Source organism: Bos mutus, chromosome X, assembly GCF_027580195.1.
Source record: "Bos mutus isolate GX-2022 chromosome X, NWIPB_WYAK_1.1, whole genome shotgun sequence".
NCBI lineage: Eukaryota > Metazoa > Chordata > Mammalia > Artiodactyla > Bovidae > Bos > Bos mutus.
Window position 1 is genome coordinate 16,498,984 of NC_091646.1, and position 6,547 is coordinate 16,505,530.

The following is a 6,547-nucleotide window of genomic DNA, read 5'->3' on the forward strand; positions in this document are numbered from 1 at the left end:
AGCATCAGTCCTTCCAATGAACACCCAGGACTGGTCTCCTTCAGAATGAGCTGGTTGGATCTCCTTGCAGTCCAAGGGACTCTCAAGAGTCTTCTCCAACACCACAGTTCAAAAGCATCAATTCTTCCCCGCTCAGCCTTCTTCACAGTCCAACTCTCACATCCATACATGACTGGAAAAACCATAGCCTTGACTAGACAGACCTCTGTTGGCAAAGTAATATCTCTGCTTTTCAATATGCTATTTAGGTTGGTCATAACTTTCCTTCCAAGGAGTAAGCATCTTTTAATTTCATGACTGCAGTCACCATCCGCAGTGATTTTGGAGCCCAAAAAAAATAAAGTCTGACACTGTTTCCACTGTTTCCCCATCTATTTCCCATGAAGGGATGGGACCAGATGCCATGATCTTAGTTTTCTGAATGTTGAGCTTTAAGCCAACTTTTTCACCCTCCTCTTTCACTTTCATCAAGAGGCTTTTTAATTCCTCTTCACTTTCTGCCATAAGGGTGGTGTCATCTACATATCTGAGGTTATTGATATTTCTCCCGGCAATCTTGATTCCAGCTTGTGCTTCTTCCAGCCCAGTGTTTCTCATGCTGTACTCTGCATATAAGTTAGATAAGCCGGGTGACAATATACAGCCTTGACGTACTTCTTTTCCTATTTGGAACCAGTCTGTTGTTCCATGTCCAGTTCTAACTGTTGCTTTCTGACCTGCATATAGGCCTCTCAAGAGGCAGATCAGGTGGTCTGATATTCCCATCTCTTTCAGAATTTTCTACAGTTTATTGTGATCCACCCAGTCAAAAGCTTTGGCATAGTCAATAAAGCGGAAATAGATATTTTTCTGGAACTCTTCCTTTAGTAGCCTTATTTCCACCCATTTCCCCATCCCCAGCTGTAATTCACTGGGCCATGCTCATGGCCTCAGATTTACTCTGCTCCCTCCTTGGCTTTGTCTTTTTTGAGATTCCTCTGTCTGTTTTCTTGCTGGGCCATGCCAATGGCACTGACTATGTAGATACCTCTATTCCAGAGTCCTCAGGTTTATGTCATCCTGCCTTACCACCATGACCTTATCTTGAATACTTTCTTCATATTAATAGGTCATTAGAGCTTTCACCATGTGCCAGACACTGTTGTATGCACTTCACATGCATTACCTTAACTGAGCCAGCAATCTTTTTTTTTTTTTCCAACACTTTTATTTATTTTCAAGAAGTTTAAATTCTCGAAGGGTACAGCATCACACGAATTCTGTGTCCAATGGCCTTAGCAGAAAGGTTGCTTCGGAATTTGGCATGAACCATGCCACTGTTTCCATGAGCTCAAGTTATCTTTCCCCAGAGTACTCTGGTTTTGTTAGGTTTTGCACCAGGAGTTACTGTGTTGTTCTTTGCTTTGTACACATAAGCACATCTCTTGCCTAAATAGAATTCAGTTTCATCTCGAGCATATACACCTTCAATTTTCAGGAGAGCAGTGTGTTCCCTTTGGTTCCGTAGACCCCGTTTATAGCCAGCAAAAATGGCCTTGGACCACAGCCTTCCAGACATATTTGTCGGTTTAGAAGTCCCGTTCCCAGCAGGCCTTCACAGGGTCCAAGATGGCTGAAAGAGCTGAGCCAGCAATCTTAAGAGTAGATTTTCTTAGTAGCTCCATTTTGCCAGTAAGGAAACTGAAGATCACAAAATATATAGGTTTATATAATATAAGATATATGGTATTTGCCAAAGGACCCAAAAGGTAGCAGAGTTGGTATTTATAGCTATAATTTATGATTCAAAATGTTAGGTAATACTGTCTCATTCATTTTTTATCCTTTGCTAAATTATAGATGAAAAACATAGCATCAACTTGCATTTCTCAATTTCTACTGCAGCAGAGACAGAATGCTCCAGGAAATATGGGATATAAGACATGTTGCACATGTTTTCTTTGATTTATTCTTTATAACAATAGAACCAAAATCATAATATTAGAATTTAACATTAGGAGAAATAAAGGAGATATTGCTGGACAATGTGGGCAATCTTGATAAATTAGTAGCATGGCCTTTCTTGCTCCCCAGTGGCACTGTTGAATTGTAGTCCTCAGTGATTTTTCAGGAGGCTATAGCAATCTCCTCCCCATTCATGATTCTTAGGCTCCTAGGTGTAAGCCCTCCAACCACTACCACTGCTCTCTAAACTATAGCTCTAAGGATCCTACCTCCTCCATGGAGTCATTGGTGTCCAAGGTCCTGCCACCTCAAGGCACAGCTTTTGAGGGCAATAGAAGTCTCTGACATTAGCAGAACCCAAGAAGATCCCTAGTCTTTTCTCCTCATCTGAAACAGTCAACCTTCTCTTCTTGAGCCGGATAGCTTCCAAATCTCCTGTGGGTCAGGCTAATCATAATTTCTTTTTAGGCGTAGACTAGATGTTGTAAACTTCAGTTCTATAAGTCACATATAGAACTCCCAGTCAAATTTTAGTTCTAGAAGCCAAATGAAGATGCCTCTTTGAAATCCCACACATTGTTCTTTTCTTATTAACATTAGTTTCCAACAATTAAAAACTGAAAACATTAATGTGAAAACCCACACTTACTTCCTCTTCCCACCCTCAAAGATCTGAGAACATTAATCCACATTTTTTACAAGGCAAGATCTCTTCAATTCAACAGAAACTGCTTTCTTTAGACAAACCATGCAACTCTTCAGTTCCCCGTGTTTCTGAAGTAAACTGCCTGACCTGACCTCTACATATATTTAATTTCATGACTTTAAATCTAGAATTTCTAAACCACAGTCTGTTTAGGATTGATTTCTGGGTACCTGGAAATTCTCATCTTTTGTTTTTTGCAGGAGTGGGAGTGGTTACTAAAACATAAAAGATATATTAACATGCCTCTACCCAAGGATAAGCCAACATAATAGGAACAAAGACCTGGTTAATATTTTGGGTGGGGGAGGGGTTGAATATGCAATGTCTAGCACATAGTATGGAGAAGGCCATGGCACCCCATTCCAGTACTCTTGCCTGGAAAATCCCATGGACGGAGGAGCCTGGAAGGCTGCAGTCCATGGGGTCACTGAGGGTCAGACACACTGAGCGACTTCACTTTCACTTTTCACTTTCAGGCATTGGAGAAGGAAATGGCAACCCACTCCAGCGTTCTTGCCTGGAGAATCCCAGGGATGGCGGAGCCTGGTGGGCTGCCCTCTATGGGGTCGCACAGAGTCGGACACGACTGAAGCGACTTAGCAGCAGCAGCAGCACATAGTAGGTGACCAGTAAATATTTGGTGAATATTTGGAAATGTTTGTCTTTTCATTACTGTCAAATGAGATGAGAACAAATATGTCAAGTAATTTGTCAGTAATCAATCCAACTAAAGCCAGTAAAACTACAACATATTTTTAAAGTTAAATGACCATATATATATTTCTTTTGGGAGTTACTTAACTAAATATTTGCCAATTTTCCTATTGGAACATTTATATTTACCTTATTGTTTTCTAAAAGATCTTTAATAATTATTGTATAATATATGCATCCCTTTTTTCTGGTTATGTACCTTTTCATTTTATATATGAATTTATAGAGAGATAATTTTTATTCAATTTTATGGAGGAAAAGCCTTGCAATTTTGAAGCACACTTAATCCACAGTGAGAATAATAATTATAATAATAATATCAATAGATTTCTGCATTCTTGTTTTACTTTCACTACTGTTACCGACAAATGGAAGTGGTAGAACAGCAATCTAAGTAGCAGACTACAAGAATTATATGATTAATTACAAGTCAATTTACATAGGGCACTAAGAAAGTGAATTTCTGCCTTTTCCCAATTCAAGGTTCCTTACAAGGATTGATGTCAAAGCTAGAGCAGGTGAGAAAATATATATTTCTAACCATATAGTATTTATACTACCTTAAACTAAGTCAGTGGAACAAGAGTAAGATCAACAATGCCCAGAATCTTCTGGAATCAGCAGACTCAAATTACCTCTTGTATATGGAACACCAGTTGTGTTCCTGATGGCCTCATTGCTTTGTCAATGGTGTAAATTCCTTCCGATATCTTTCCTCTAAGTGGAATTAACTTGACCATATACTGCTCTGCTTCTAATAATTCTTTATTTCTGGGAGAAGCAAAATTTTTCTGTAGAAGAACAGATAGTAAATAGTTTAGTCTTTGCAAGTCATATGGTTTCTGTCACATCTTCTCATTCTACTCCTCTTGTTCTTCTTCAATGCACATTTTTCTTTATGTAATGCAGTTAGCTTGGAGATGGAGCATGACTAAGAAGATAAACATTAAAAAACAAAGATAAACATTATTTTTAATTGACCGTTTATGTTTCCCTCAGGATCACCTACCTGTTCACTGCTTTTATACGTAGCCCTGATTGGGTATAATTTATTGACCCATAGGTAGCGGTATGCTGGAGCTGGCATAAACCAGTTTGACAGAGTTTATTGTCTATGTCTCTTCATAACTTTGTGTTTGGTGATAGTATATCAGTAGGCTGATATCAGCCATTGTGAGAGTAGTTGTTCCATGAAAATAGGCAAACGCTACAAATGAGGTTTACTAGGGCTGTGATAATGATTATCAAAAATTGGGTGATTTAATCAACAGAAATTGATTCTTTCATAGTTCTGGAAGCTAGAAATCTGAAATCAGGAGTGACAGAGTTGGGTCCTTCTGGAGCTATGAGAGAAGGATCTGTTTCAGGCCTCTCTCCTTGGCTTGTAGACGGCTATCTCCTTCCAGTGTTTCTTCACATTATCTTCCCTCTATGTGTGTCTCTTTCCCTCCACATGACATTCTTTGATTAAAATCACATTGGATTGGGGGCCCAATCTACTCCAGTATAACCTTAGCTTAGTAATTATATCTGCAAAATCAATACTTACAAAGAGGTACTGGACACTAGAAATTCAGCATATGAATTTTGGAAAGATACATTCTACCCTTTAAAATGGGCCTTTATGTTTTTTCAGAGAACCAGTTATTAAACATTTGTCTTTCCTGATGGCTCAGCTAATAAAGCATCCATCTGCAATGCAAGAGACACAGGAGATGTGGGTTCAGTGAATGGGTTGGGAAGATCTCCTGAAAGAGGGCATTGAAACCCACTCCAGTATTCTTCCTGGAGAAATCCATGGACTGAGGAGCCTGGCAGTCTATAGTCCAAAGGGTCACAAAGAGTCGGACACAACTGAGTGACCAAGAATGCAAACACAGCACACCACTGCCTACAGGCCTGAGATTGCTCTGTTCCTCCATTAGGAATCCACAGAGGGCAGAGAGGCTGGCCATTTAAAATAGAAGGAATACCTGATGACCATAAATAACCAATGAGAACTAGTGGTGCTATGAACCCAGTATTTCTCTTTCCTGAAATAAAGTACTAAAGAAAGTGTAGAAACTTGAAACCATAAAAGTCCCAGAAGAAAACATAGGGGAAAATCTCCTTGACATTTGTCAGGACAATGATTTTCTTGACACAAGTAAAAAAATAAAAATAAACAAGTGTACCTAATTAAACTTAAAAGGTTTTACACAAAAAAGGAAATTATAAACAAGATTAAAACACGGCCCTCAGAATGGGAGAAAATAAAGCAAATGAAATAACTGACAAAAGTATACAAGCAGCTCATACAACTCAATACCAGAAAAACAACCCAATCAAAAGTTGGAAAAAGATCTAAACAGACATTTCACTGAAGAAGACATACAGATGGCTGATAAACACATGAAAAGATGCTCAACATCACTCACTATTAGAGAAATGTAAATCAAAACTACAATGAGATATCACCTCATACTAGTTAGAATGGCCATCATCAAAAAGTCTACAAACAGTAAATGCTGGAGAGGGTGTGGAGAAAAGGGAACCCTCTTGCACTGTTGGTGGGGATGTAAATTGATACAGCCACTGTGGAAGATGGTTTAGAGATACCTTAAAAAACTAGGAATAAAACCACCATATGACTTAACAATCTCATTACTAAGCATATACCCTGAGCAAACCAAAACTGAAAAAGACACATGTACCCCAATATTCATTACAGCATTATTTACAATAGCTCAAACATTGAAGCAGCCTATATGTCCACCAACAGATGAATGGATAAAGAAGCTGTGATACATATAAACAATGGAATATTACTCAGGCATAAAAAGCAATGCATCTGAGTCAGTTCTATTGAGATGGATGAAACTATAACCTATTATACAGAGTGAAGAAAATCAGAAAAAGAAAAACAAATATTGTATACTAACACATATATATGAAATCTAGGGCAATGGTACTGATTAAATTATTTGCAGGGTATCAGTGGAGACCCAGACATAGAGAACAGACTTATGGACACAGTGGAGAGGGAGGAAGGAAAGGGTGGGATGTATGGAGAGAGTAACATGGAAACATACATTACCACATGTAAAATAGATAGCCAATGGGAATTGCTATATGACTCCGAGAACACAAACTGGGGCTCTATGACTACCTAGAGGGATGGGATAGGGAGAGAGTTGGGAGGCA

General features: G+C 38.8%; 1 pseudogene; it reads right to left on the reverse strand.

Moving 5' to 3' along the window:
- Positions 1-1,204: 1,204 nt before the first annotated feature.
- On the reverse strand, positions 1,205-1,616 carry LOC102266313 (large ribosomal subunit protein eL33 pseudogene; annotated as a pseudogene).
- Between the last annotated feature and the right edge of the window lie 4,931 nt (positions 1,617-6,547).